Source organism: Lissotriton helveticus, chromosome 2_2 (assembly GCF_964261635.1).
Source record: "Lissotriton helveticus chromosome 2_2, aLisHel1.1, whole genome shotgun sequence".
NCBI classification, from domain to species: Eukaryota; Metazoa; Chordata; class Amphibia; order Caudata; family Salamandridae; genus Lissotriton; species Lissotriton helveticus.
In genome coordinates, this window is record NC_136060.1 from 383,431,426 (window position 1) to 383,445,720 (window position 14,295).

Below are 14,295 nucleotides of genomic sequence, written 5' to 3' on the forward strand. Positions count from 1 at the left end.
TCACAGAACCAGAGTTTCAGTGCAAAAGAGCGAAAGAGAAGGATCCCTGTTGTTTTGAGGCTTCAGTTTTCTTCCTGTCATGTGCTGGTAACCTCTGACAGTGTGCAGTCCCTTGAGCCCCTTGGCCTGAGTTTTGGCCACACACCCCCTTTTCTTTGCTCCAACAGAAGGGCAGTGCACCGGAGGATCCAAGATTGGCAAAAGGCACTACATTGTGGTACCCATGATGAAAAGAAAAATTAAAAGAAAGAGCAGCCCGAGCATCCTCTGACACTGAATAGCGAGTGTTGGAGCCTGAAAGTGTTGCTAAGTGTGAAAGTCTGTTGCTCTTTCCCGATTAATAGTACTTGGGTCTGCCTGAGATGATCTGTGCCCATGACCAATGAAGAGCCCAATATCTGTAGTATCTGCCGCAGAGGAGAGAGACTGGTGCACTGCATTGAGACATTGAGACTTTCGAGTGAGCTGTGAGTGTTTGCCAGGAGGGCACTCCAACTGATATTGAGAAGCACTATTTTCATGGAAGGCCTGAATCAAGAGGCCCAATGCGACAATGGAAGCAGATTTGATGGACCATAGAAGCCTACCAGAGAGGCTTGGGACGGACTTTAGGTATAGTTGTGGTGGCACAAGTGTTTCCAGTGCCACTGTATAAAGTGGGTGTTGGATATGTTCATCCAAAATGGTCCTGAAGTAGTGTTTTGTCTGTACTCTGATAAAGGATATTCTCATTTCACCTAGCAATAAATTAGGATTTGCCTGCGTAATGGCAAAAGGAGGGGCTGAGGTTCTTTAGTTTCGACTCCATTTTACATTCACCGCCATTTTGTGTTGCCTTTACACAGGCTGCTTGATTCACGAAGTGTCTCTGCCCCTTGGACTGTAACGTGTCAAAAACACCCTCTGTCCTTGTCTTGAAACCCATCTCAGACACCAGCCGGCCTAAACTAATCCTTGTCTGGACTACCTAATCTCTATATCAACTATCTGTTAGCCTTTAGTATTCTTCTCGTGCCGTATCTTATGTTTTGGCCTTCGCTATTCTCTCCCTGTGTTTTCCTATTTCACAACCTTTCTTTTGAAGCATACAGACATGTCCTGCCATTACTGATTGACCTATAGGTGCTGTCATTGATTGACTTATGGGGTTGGGCAAAAACACGACGCAAAGGGGGCGTTCTGGTTACATGATGCCTTGTTTTGAATGTTTTCCTATTGGCTAATATTTGGCAGATCTTGCATGTCCATATTAGGCATTTTGCATGCTTGCATGAGCTAGGACTGTCCCTTACTTTTATGCTGAGTTTGTAACCCTCACATATATAAGACCCGAGTGTTCTGTACTCTGTAGACTGCCTCATTCAGTTGCTAAGGCTTCTGTGTGACATAGTCTCACTCATTTGAGTTTAATAAAGATGTTCTTTTTATATTCCAGCTTGTGTGTCAACTTCTTCTTTGTATTAGTGAGACCCCTGAGAAGGAGTTTTGATTTCTTCATTGCTTGGCACCTGTAGCAGCCTTCCTAGGGCAAGACATCAAGTGTTCCCTTATCTTGCCAACTGGTTAGTCAAGGCTTCTTCCAACGGACATCCACAGGTGCCGGCATACACCTGTTCAACAAGCTGGGCCCCACTCTGAATCCAGACAAATCAGTCCTTCAACCATCATACCGGATAACATTCCTAGGAGCCATGCTTGACTCAACGCTCAACAGAGCATACCCCACAACAGAGAGGCAACAATAACTGATGACTTTAGCCACACTAGTACAAAAAAGAAAGTCACTTTCTGTTCGCCTATGCAAATCTCTTCTGGTCATGATGTCATTCTGCATCTATCTAGTTCCATACTGTTGTCTATGAATGCGTCAACTTCAAGAAGCAAGCTGGCATCCTCAACAGGGTTCGTGGGGGAATTTATTTTCGGTACCATGGTTCGTGGGGGAATGCATTTTCGGTAGCTGGTTTGGAATCTTTGACTAAGCCTTTCCTCTGCTCCCTCTCCTCCCAAAAGTCCTCAGGAAAATAAAGGCTGAACTCTGCAAGATAATACTTATAGCTCCAACTTTGCCACACCAGCATTCCTTCACGCAACTTCTCATACTCAGGAGCGGCACATTTGACTCAAACCGATCCCATTTCTGCTGACAATGAGCCGTCGTCAAGTTCTGCACCCAGACCCTAGGTCTCTTATGTTAGCCTGGCTCCTGAGTTCAACGAATTTAAACATCTGAACATTCCATCGAATTTCAATGACATAGTAGCCAGAGCACAGTCACACAGTGCTAATAAAACTTATAGACTAAAGTGGAAAAGGTTTTGCATATGGTGCCAGAGAGCTAATATACATCCCATCTCCTCTTCACCCGAAGAGAATTAACCTTATCTTCTACACATTGCTCAATCTGGTCTGGCTCACACTTGCATTAAAGTCCATCAGGCAGCCATTACTCGCTTTAGGAGGTCATCCAAGACAACATCACTATGGTCTGCTAGACTCATTAAGCAATTTCTCAAAGGATTATTCAGAAAATTTCCACCAGCGAGGCCTCCTTCCCCGCTTTGACAGCTCAACATTGTGTTTTGACAGTTAATGAGAGATCAGTTCGAGCCTATCCAGAGCTGGTCTGCGGTCATGGCAGAAGTGTCATTTTAGCATAGTGTGCCAACTATTTACTTAGTGTGTATTAGTCACTAATTTGCATTGGTGCCCTAAGTATATTTTAACTTACCTTTTTAACCAGCGGCGTCACTCTGAGGCCCACTGCGGCTCTGCTGTTTGTAGTGGAGAGAGTGTTGCCCTTCGAAACTCGCTTTACTCCCGGTTTAGGCGGAGGGAGATTAGCATCCTAGTGGCACTCTATCACTACAAAAGCTGATGCTTGTACAGCCGCTCAGCCGCAAAGCTGGTCTGCGGTCTCGGCAGAAGTGCCATATGAGAATGGTGTGCCAATTTTTTACTTGGTGTATTTTAGTCTCTTATTTGCTTTGGTGCTCTAAGTATATTTTAACTTACCTTTTTAAGCAGCGGTGTCGCACTCCGGTCCACCATGGCTCTGCCTTTTGTAGTCGCCCTTTCAAATTTGCTTCACTTCCGGTTTAGGCGGAGGGGGTTAGAAGGCTAGTGGCGCTCTATCACTACAAAAGCTGATGCTTGGAAAGCCGTGCATCGGGCGCACGCAGCGAGCGCACAACTGACGTGCCAAAGGCAAGTCCGTCTGCTCCCAGCCAGGGCCTGGGGCCTGAACCCCTGCCCTTTTAATACCCAAAGAAGATTTTACTCTGCTATTGAACTCAGGGAACTAGCCCTGGCTTTTCACACGGGATGCGATAATTCCATTGAGGTAGGTGGCCTTCCGTTCACATGCATAGTGCCAATATCGGCCCACTCACCAGCCCGCTCGCAGTAACATGCATTTCGCAGAAATAAGCAGACAAGACAACTTTTTTGTTGGAGAAAAGTAGCTGCAGGTTTATTAGCATATACGCAATGCCAACAAGGTGGGTTATCTTACAGGCGATCCAAAAGGCAAGCCGCCCCTCGCGACCTACCACCTGATGGGCCAATTTGCAACGTGGCCTTAGCCAATCGTTGCTTAGCGGTTATGGGAGGAGATAGCCCCTCCCAAATCCGGTGAACCATTGGTCCACCCTCTTGCTCACGCCCCCCCCCCTACGAGGGGCGGAGCGTTCAAGCGACCCCCGGTTGTACAGGTTTCCAACCGCCCGTAGGATAACGGGGCGTTGTCGTACCCCCAGGGTCCACCGCACAGACTTCCTGGGGATATTAGGCCTCGGCATCCTTTGTGCTCCTGAAGAGGGTACTCCCGGGTACCTTTCCGCCTCTGGATTGCCCTGTAACTCCTCCTGCAACACAAATGAGAAAAGATTAGAAACATTTCCCCCCCACCCTGAAAACGCCGGGTATGCGGAAGGGAGGGAAACGGCGTCAGGGTGAGGGGACAGAGGACAAGAGGCCGCTCGGTGGGCGGGGGAGGAATATATACTCTCCCCCGCCCACCCCAGGAAGGAAGTGACGCGCGGGACCCACCAGGGTCTAAAAGAGCTGGGCTGCCCCGTGTGCCATCTTGTGGCACTACGGTGGCCGCCCTCTTATTTGTGTCCCCTGCGGGGACGTGTCGGTCGGCCTGCATAGTGCCAATATCGGCCCACTCACCAGCCCGCTCGCAGTAACATGCATTTCGCAGAAATAAGCAGACAAGACAACTTTTTTGTTGGAGAAAAGTAGCTGCAGGTTTATTAGCATATACACAATGCCAACAAGGTGGGTTATCTTACAGGCGATCCAAAAGGCAAGCCGCCCCTCGCGACCTACCACCTGATGGGCCAATTTGCAACGTGGCCTTAGCCAATCGTTGCTTAGCGGTTATGGGAGGAGATATCCCCTCCCAAATCCGGTGAACCATTGGTTCACCCTCTTGCTCACGCCCCCCCCCTACGAGGGGCGGAGCGTTCAAGCGACCCCCGGTTGTACAGGTTTCCAACCGCCCGTAGGATAGCGGGGCGCCGTCGTACCCCCACGGTCCACCGCACAGACTTCCTGGGGATATTAGGCCTCGGCATCCTTTGTGCTCCTGAAGAGGGTACTCCCGGGTACCTTTCCGCCTCTGGATCGCCATGTAACTCCTCCACAGCCCTGGGTGTGGCGACCGTCGCAGCCAGGGCCCCCCACCAAGGCCGGCATTCCTCCTAGCTGTTCCTTACTTGCTATTACTAGGCTCTCTTCCCTATTCAGAAAAAAGAGGTCCATGCCAACGTGGACCGCTGACCCAAAAGTCCAGCAACACCAAGGGAGTTTGACTTGTAGCCCACATGTAAAAGGCCAAATCTCAGCCCAAAATATTTACGCATGGCGCAGCAAACCTCGTGCGAGCCAGCTGCCTCACTGTCCCAGACAGGGCATCATGCCACTGGAGCTCGGGATAAGAAATCAGACCACAGAGCTCATCTGTCACCAATGTGTGGCCAATTCCCCTTGTGTCTTTCCTCTAAAGTGCATGCTAGCCCCAGAGCCCAGACAAATTAACAATACTTCTCCAAAGCTCCCCGGCGACACAGCCTGGTGTCACAGCAAGGTGGTGGGAAAGAGAGAGTGTTGCCTGTGGATAGGTACTGAAAACCTCCATGAAGGGCCAACTAGTGCAATCTACCCTGCTTGCTGACCCTATGACCGGACAAAGAATCCCGGTCCCTGCTAACCACCCGTGTGAGCCTAGATACATCCACCAGGGCGGTGTCGGGCTATCAGGTTTTGTGTCACCTGCTTCGCTGAGATCCCTTTGGGGGATCCGCTGGGACCTATTTGTGTCCCTGCAAATACTGCATCCTGCACTCAGCCCCTAATGCCCATCTCCGTCCCACGAGGACATATGACAGCCCGATGCCCCCTCGCAGCTTATGTTAATGGCATAGGGCCCCGCACCCCCAGTCAGTGTGTGTGACCTGCATTACTTGAAGGTGACCAGAAAAGAGAGTGGCTGGTCCTGTCCTGATAAGGCCTGAAACTGGCCGTTCCCACCTAGTAGTGACTGTCGTGCCATGGGAAGAGTGACATGAGCACGGGTGTCCCAGAGTACCAGCCCGGTAGGAGGGGAACTACCAGAATGCAACTTGACCCAACTTCGGCAGTGGGAACGCCATCGAGTCAAAATGACTGACAAGGCAGATCTCGAGGATCAACTCTTTGTCCATGCCTGCCCAAATTCACATAATACCTTAGTTGAGCAGCCCACCGCTGGTCGCAAGCCTCTCCACAAGCGTATGAGGCCAGTGAGAGATTCGCGCAGGCAACATCCTTTATAACACTGAGTAGGGATCCCTTCGTGGTAGACACATGCCAAGACGTCCCCCTGTGCCTGGCCTAAGTTGTACCCTATGAAGCTTAACAAGCAGCCTATACAACAGTATATGCATCTTGTGGAAATCAGGGAACTAAAACTTCCTCCTCTTACTACCTGGTAAGTGAACACTGCCAAAGAAGTCCCGACTATCTTACCTGAATAACAACTAAATCGATGCTGTCTGGGTGTAAAGCCTACCCAAGCACCTAGCCAAGGGCCCTCCCTGCGAGTCAACCCCTGATGAGGGACTTAGACTGAGGAAATTCCTGTCCCTTGCGGACCCTACACCAAAAGACTGCTAAAGCAATCGCCTACATGGGCTACCCAGCTTGCACAGGCAAAAGTGCTGAGAAGTGCTTGGTGATTGGCCGCTAAGACAACGCCTCCCTATCCTTACGTAGAAAAGGAGCGCTAACATACAACAAGGCCGTCTCATAGTAGAATCAATGCTTCAAGGTGCATAAGAGAACTAAGCCACCGTAATAGCTTTTTTGCAGCCAAACAAGATAAAGTCGCCCCCCTCCATAGCTACCAAGGTGTAACTGCTAAGTGTGACATTTCCATCAGTCCAGTGCACTATGAGTGACATAAAAGGACCAGAATAACACTTTCGTGCCAGCAATCGAACATGAAGCTGAGTAAGACCCAAATCAGTAAATACACCAATGACTAACAAGAGACTCTAAAAGGCCAAAGATAAGGCTGCATATGTCAGAAATTTCCAAGCTAAACGTGTGCCTGTGTGAAACAATGACGTAAATACGCTACTATGGGAGTCCATGTGCCAGTCAATGCTGCTTAGTTGCACAAGATAAAGGGCCACAATAAGGCTTCCTTGCATAGTCAACCATGAACTAGCCACCCTTTATCAGAGGTACCTGGGCACAACCGCTATGTGTGACATTTCCATGGTACAGAGCACAAAGAGAGACATTGGTTCTTCCCCTGCAGTTTGTACAAAGACTGTTATTACCTGCCCCCTCTGGGCCCTACCAGTAAAACCCATTCAAAACAATTGCAGGCCTACCTGCTAAGACACAACCCAGACTGGGTGAAACGTGCCAATAAGTGTCCAACTTACTCTCTGCACGAGAAATAAAACAAACCGATAAATCCGCAGGCAAAGTCACCACAAAACTTAACTTACTCCGTGGCGTAGAGCGGTCCTCTCTGAAAGCCAGCAGTGCTGAGGAAAACAATTGAGGGACGGTGCCGCAGACCAGAAACAACCACCCTGCTCAATCGAGCACTGATAACTTGTATCTGCAAAACAGTGGCAGGCCATAGCCGCCCCTCCGGGAGTCCAGGCTTGACTAACCTACAGGGTAAAAGGTTACCAGTATGACAAGTGTGTGCCCCGCCGTAAATAAGCAGGGAAAATCGTGAGGGCCCTCCGCCCTTGTGGGACCCGGGTGGATGTCATGACATCAAATAAAAATAAATGGTGTGTCCAGGTACCATATTGCCCAGCTAGTTACAGGAATTCAGTAATAGCTGAATTGAACAGCTCCAAATTATTAACACAATATTACTAGCTGCACTTAGAAACGTAAGCACTCCTACGATCCCTATCAAGAGGAGGCATGAGCGTTGCCTGCTAGAAACATGTGCATGAGGCAGATTGTCACAAAATACATGTAACTACCTTTCCTTCATGTTAGTAAAGCATGCCCCATCACACTAAAGGTGAAAGCTTTTACCCTGGCAACGTTGTGAGGCTTCCTGGTGCATCCGGTCGAAAGCAATAAAATATTTATATATATGCAAGATATGCCCACACTCTGCCACTGCGTACCAAGAGAACACCCCAACTGGTGCCTAGAAAATAAACAAAGTGCCCAGACTCTTCAGTCGTTTTAACGAAGAAGACATCCCCATATTGCCCAGGAACTACCTGCTCTGTAACATACACCAGTTTACTGATCATGATTACTTCTAAGGGGCGTAACCTGCGCTGCCCCCCCTAGTGTGCTATGACCAATATACCTGCTGGTAGTTCAGGTGTCCACCCATGAGAGTTGGGCAGTTCTCCAGTGTGGTTCCTGCCTGTGACACGTAAAACATCCGTTAGTATCCCTGCCCCCCCTAATACCAATACATAACTCAGCATGAGGAAGGGGCCAAAAATGCCCCCCCACGCCAAGCATGTTAGTCAGGTGCGAGAACTGGTTTGTCCGATTACCTTCCCGAGAGGAGATGGGTGGGGCAATCACTTGCGTACTTCCAGCGCCCGGGCAGAAGAGACCCATCATAACTCGTCCCATTGACATTCTACGAGTGACACCTTCTCATCCCAGGCCTTCACACTGCTCCTCCTTTAAAGACACTATCAACACAATACGTGCCCTCTAATATCAGACGGAAGACCTCTGATAAATAAAGTTCTATTCTTCATGACTGTGGAAGGGTCTTCCCAGTGTCTTGTGATATGACGGTGCCGGTTATTGCAATCAAATCCTTCTACCTATTTAGGTACTCATATAGTAGCATGCACACGGACTTCTATCTTGTAACACACTGTTAGCTACCACTTACATCGTGCTTGCTTCCTGTACTTGCACAAGTGCCACCACGGCTCACGTGACTTACGTTCTTGTGATAGACATTCTGTCATGTAAAGTATTCTATACCTCCTACTTGTACCAGGTAAGCAAATGCAACTTGCCCTCATGTCACTTTTACTCCTGTAATGCAAGGGAAGCTACTCCCTGTAACATGTGTCCACGATAGTCACTTTGCTACATGTAACTAGTGTTCGCTTATAAGGTGTACACCTAAAGTGCTCCCACATATCAGTTCTGTCCCTATTGTGAAGCACCTAGACACATTAGAGTCTCTGATGCACAACTAAATATGCAGAAACATTGCATGTGTAAATAAAACGCTTCCACTCGCCTCTTGCTCATAAGCAACAAAAGCTGTTTGTACCTTTTACCGAACTCATGTAGTCCAAAGTCCTATGTAATGCAACTGACTCTTATGTAATGCTCTCTGATACCTACGGGAATGGTTCGTGCTATACAAATGGCATCTGAATAAGCGTAGCACAGCTCCTCCCAACCGCATGAAGGAAGCAGAAAACAAGGCTTGTATAAATAGACAGCTGGTACTTCTATGCACCGCTCTGACACAAAGAATAATGTTAGCGTTAACATTGATTTTGCCTCCGGTACTTGGACAAGTGCCACCATAGCCTACATAGCCATCCTTGTTAAATTCAGACTGCAAGTCACAGAATGCGGCATACACTAGGATATTTCTAACGCTGCCACACCAGATTAAGGGGGGGCAAGTGTGGGTAGCTGTTGCGCGTTATGAGTTTAAATAACTAACATAAATAATACATGTTGCTGCTGCACTCCGCTCATAGATCTCAGCATATCCCTCGAGTTTGCTCTTCAGATGTAACCTTCACGAGGTATTCTCGAAGAAGTTCTGCCATGCTCACTAAATAACCCAGTGGGCCCCAACGTGGAGAGCAGCAGAGTCGGCATCTGGTACATAGACATCGACATGGTAGTGTAACAAAACCTTCCATAAGAAAATTTAAAATAGTTACAGCCCATCCATGCCTGCCTGCACAAAAAACTACAGCGAGAAAATTGTAATTGAGAAACCAGCCGAGTCTCGAGCCAGGACACGTGAGCCAACATTGCTCGTCTTAGCCACCGGGCCAGTTCCTCTCCCCGACTTGTAGTAATAATAAAGTCTGTACCTAACTGCATCAGAGGGTACATAAGGCCTGCTGAAAACCGATGCAGTACGAATGCAAGAAATCCGCTCGACTGGGAAACCAGCTGAGCCTGGCCTAGTCCCCGCTGAACAAACGCGAGCATGCATGTGCCCTCTGCTCCCCCCCTGGCGCCAGAGTGACCAAACGTCCTTGAGTCCCGGCACCTCCTTGACTAGTAAGACGCTAGGACGCGCCAGTGCCACGGGGGGGGGGGGCATCCTATTAAAATTAGGGACCCCAAAAAGTGCCACCAGCCGGCGAAAGCTGAAAAGTTACCAGAAGGTAAAAATTGATAAAAACGCTCCACGGGCCACCAGGCCAATAATGCGATACGGGTGCCCGGACAATTGTAAAACAAATACGGTGCCTGGAGCACGCCCTGGTCACAAGCGGGCGATCTAAAAATTGGCGCCATGTTTACAAATATACTTAGTTCCGGAGAGGAGGCGAGGCCTAAGTTGGGCGCCATTTTCAAATGTTCAATTCCGAAGAGGAGGCGGGGCCCTCACACAAGTGGGCGCCATTTAAATTCAGGTGGCCCCATGAGAGAGGTGGGGGCCCGGAACACGTGGCACCCTATTAAACCATACCCGTTCCTAAACTAGGGAGATAGCTCTGCTGCTTACGCTCACCCAAATAGTAAGTGGCTCCATGAGCAGCCTCCCCCTAGACTGTGCCTGCACGATACTAAACACAGTATCAGGAACGCCTCTAGCCGTGTAGGCAGACAGACGATCCCGCAGTTAGCCCACAAACATGACATAACAATCGAACGTAGGAACATGCTAGCCGAACCAAATGCGACAAGGCGTTACGCAAACTGCTCAGTAATGAGAAAACCAGCTCCTCATCAGTACAATCGGCGGTAAGTGCATACAGCTCACGCAGGTCAAAGAAGAACACTAAAACGTCAATAAAACTTCAGCCCTTTCATTGCATGCCGTAACGCCCGGAAACACAGGGCTAGACTGAACACACCTGTGAACTGAGAAATAGATCGGACATTACGGCCAAGGAACAATCCAATCCTTACAATTAAACGCATAACCCAAACGCTGAAGGCTCATGCTGAAGCCCGAACCCGGCCCCTCAGCGTTGTGCGTGGTCACCACCCATCCTGTCCCCGCCAAGAGAAGGCAGCACATGGGCATCCGATCGCCAACGTTTATAACCTCCTTATAACCGAATCAGAGATAGCCTAAGCACACCTTTCAATAAACCCCCACAAGATGACCTCCTCCTCGTGAAAAAACACAGCATCCCTGAGACCGGGATGCCGGGTATGCACAAAACCTGCTCAGAAACCCGTGAAAAACCACTGCACAGAGAACAAAGCCACAGACTTCCAAGCCAGCGTATAAATAAATCAGCTGTGTGAGGTCAAAACATGACACCGCACACGTTGCATGGAGAGGGAAGAGGTGAGAATGACCGTAAGCACCAAAAGGTTGTACAGATAGCGCACTGGGAAAACCTTAACTTGCTTGAGTTCCTGTGCAGTTCGGGTGCGGATGCGACCGGGGGAGCAATGCACCCTGGAGCAATCGAGCACGCGGCGGTCTGAAGAAAAGTTAAAAAATAACATCAAGATGACAAATCCCGTCAGCACTCATAAAATTAATAAATCCGCCCGAGGCGGGGGAAGTTCTGACAATGAACGTAGGAGCGGCAGAGACGGTGATATCCTACACAGTGTCACTGAGAACGTGATGAGAAAACTGTACCGCATCACAATTAAAACCTTGCCCTGCGGCCACTCCTATAATGCACACAAATCGCTAGACCGGGCGCACCCTGAAATGTCCGGGGCAGTCTGAATAGTGTAAATGGCGCCGCCATACATATAGGGGAATAACCTGTGTCGCGCCGTGCCCCTGCTCGCCTCCGTACATATAGGGGTAATAAACTAAATCACGCCGTGCCCAATGCTCCTTGCATAATAGCAATCGCCAAGGAAGGACACTGGATGCCCCAAAAACCTGTTTCAGCTCCTCTCGTAAATGGACACAAAACCCAGGCAGCCGTCCCGCGACCGCCCTCTCCCCGAACAGAGAAAAACGGAGAATGCATCAAACTTCCAGCCGCCCCACGGCCGCACTCCGAAAGAAAACACACTGAAAGAAAGGGATCAATCTGAGTGATCCCAAAGCCTAACCTACCGAGGCCGGGGCATAGCACAACTGCTGTGCCTCTGCACCTCCCTAGTCCCCTCACCCGAAAGAAAACACAGAAACCATCCCGAGAGGGGATGACTCACCCGAAGGAATGAGCACCGTCGCCAGAGCAGGCCATAGGCCGAAGCACGCAAGCACAATCAAACGGCGTCAGGGTGAGGGGACAGCGGACAAGAGGCCGCTCGGTGGGCGGGGGAGGAATATATACTCTCCCCCGCCCACCCCAGGAAGGAAGTGACGCGCGGGACCCACCAGGGTCTAAAAGAGCTGGGCTGCCCCGTGTGCCATCTTGTGGCACTACGGTGGCCGCCCTCTTATTTGTGTCCCCTGCGGGGACGTGTCGGCGGCCTGCATTAGTTGTGGGTACACCCTCAGTCTCTCCAGCAACAAGGCTAGAGGCTGCAAACCAAAACCTAAAAATACAATTCACTGTCTTTCCATTAACTTCCGCTCCCTCACTAAACACAAACAGATCTTTAACATTATTAGTGATCAACAAACTGATGTGCTTTTCTTAATCGAGAAGTGGCTCACTGAAACCTCTACCCCAGAGATTTTAGATGCCATACCCAATGGATATGGTATTGTGAAACAAGAACACCTGTCCCCGCGAGGAGGAGGCACTGCTATTATTTTTAAGCTCACAGTAAAATGCTCTCTTAGCAAGGTGTCCATTGATGAATGTGAGGCTGCTCTTTCCTCACTGACGATTACAAGCACCTTCACTTGAAAAGGGCTTCTAATCTCTCGCCCACCAGGGCCTGCATCCAAGTGTATATCATCCCTGGTGGACTTCACTTCTAAACTGGCAGTGTGTCATAATAAGTATATTATCCTTGGTGACCTCACCCTTCACTTTGATGAAAGATCCTGTAAGGGGGCTTGGTCCCTCATCAATGACCTAGAAAACTCTCCATGTGGCACAGAGAGTCTCTGTCCCCACTCACAGGAAAGGTCATACCCTAGATCCGCTTTTTTTTAAATTTTCCCACTTTGATGGCGGCCACCCCCATCATAGTCCCCTGGTCTATGATACCCTTCTCTTTTCCACTTCCTGACTCAACTTCCCAATAAGGATTCTATTGTGCTTTCTAGGAAATGGGCCAAGATTGACACCCAGATTTTCACCAAGGTACTGTTAACCTCGTCCCCAACGTAGGTGAGAATGTGGATCAGGAAGACAGGAATGTCAATCACTGGAACAGTGAAGCCTTAGATACCTTTGCCCCCTTAGCTCCCAAACTTCTCACACACACTTCTCCCCATGCACCCTGTTTCAATGATGAACTAGTGGCAGCCAAGAAAGTTTACAAATGCCAACGTACCTGGTGGATGGATTATATCCAGAGCTGTCGCTCCAACCTCAAATTGGTACTTAAACAATATCACAAGCTAATTAGAAAGATGCAGAGAGAGTTCTATGCACAGAAGATCGATAGATCTAATAACTCTACTAAATAACTCTTCACCATACTCAAATCCCTGTCCTCTCTCAATAGAGTCTCCACCTTGGGACTCCCTCTCAGAATACTTGCAACAACATTGCTCACTTTTTCCCGAATAAAGTAGTTACATTTATGATACATTCCTGCCAAAAGTCAAGGAACACAGTGCCACATTAGGGATAACAGATAACTTATTCAATTGAAATTGACCCAATGCGGACAACGGTCTGACCTCGGCCTTAATATTGCTCAACCTGAGTGCAGCCTTTGACACTGTATCCCACGGCCTCCTGATTCAGAGGGTAGGGGAATGCGGGGACGGTGATCTGGCACCAAGATGGCTTTCCTCCTTCCTGTCCAACCGCACCTTTCAAGTAGCTCAGAGACCTTTCACTCTGAGGCATTGACTCTTTTGCAAGGAGTTCCCCAGGGCTCCATTCTGAGCACCACTCTATTTAATATTTGCATTCACCCTCTAGCAGAGATCATTGAAAGACATAATGGCAAATTAGTATCTTATGCTGATGACACACAATTGATTGTGACAATTGATTGTGACTCTCTCTCAGCATGAGGACGGTCTGGCACACCAGTTCAAATAAAGCTCAACACCAATAAAACAGATATCATGATCATAGGCAAGGTTCCATCAATATGGTCAACGACCTGGTGGCCGGACATATTGGACCAGATTCTATGAAATGGCTGGCATTGGTGGAGCTTGTAATATGCTCAGCGGGACTGCGCCAGTCCCGCTGAACATCTTAGATTGTAGCGCAGCTATGGCACTGCCAGGGCACAGCTGTTCCCTGCGCAGCCGGTGGTCCTCAGTTGCAACTACTTTCAAAGTCGTAATGCAGCAGACGGTGGGCCGCCACTGTGAGTCTGGCGGTCAGAAGACCGCCAGACTCCAAATCAGGCCCTTAGGTCCTGACACAAAATATGAACCAGACTAGTTTTTCAGCCTAACTTGTAGACTCATTTTATTGTTTTGCAAACACAAAAAGTGAATTTTTTCAAGCTAATTCTTGAAATGTGTAAATAATATTTTCGCAAAATGCACCAGAAACACTTCTAATAGGC

General features: G+C 48.8%; 1 protein-coding gene across 1 annotated transcript in view; it reads left to right on the top strand.

The window, feature by feature from the left end:
• Nucleotides 1–14,295, top strand: part of POLN (DNA polymerase nu) — a 2,689,548-nt gene that overhangs the window by 1,986,019 nt on the left and 689,234 nt on the right. The gene's annotated exons all lie outside the window — the stretch shown is intronic.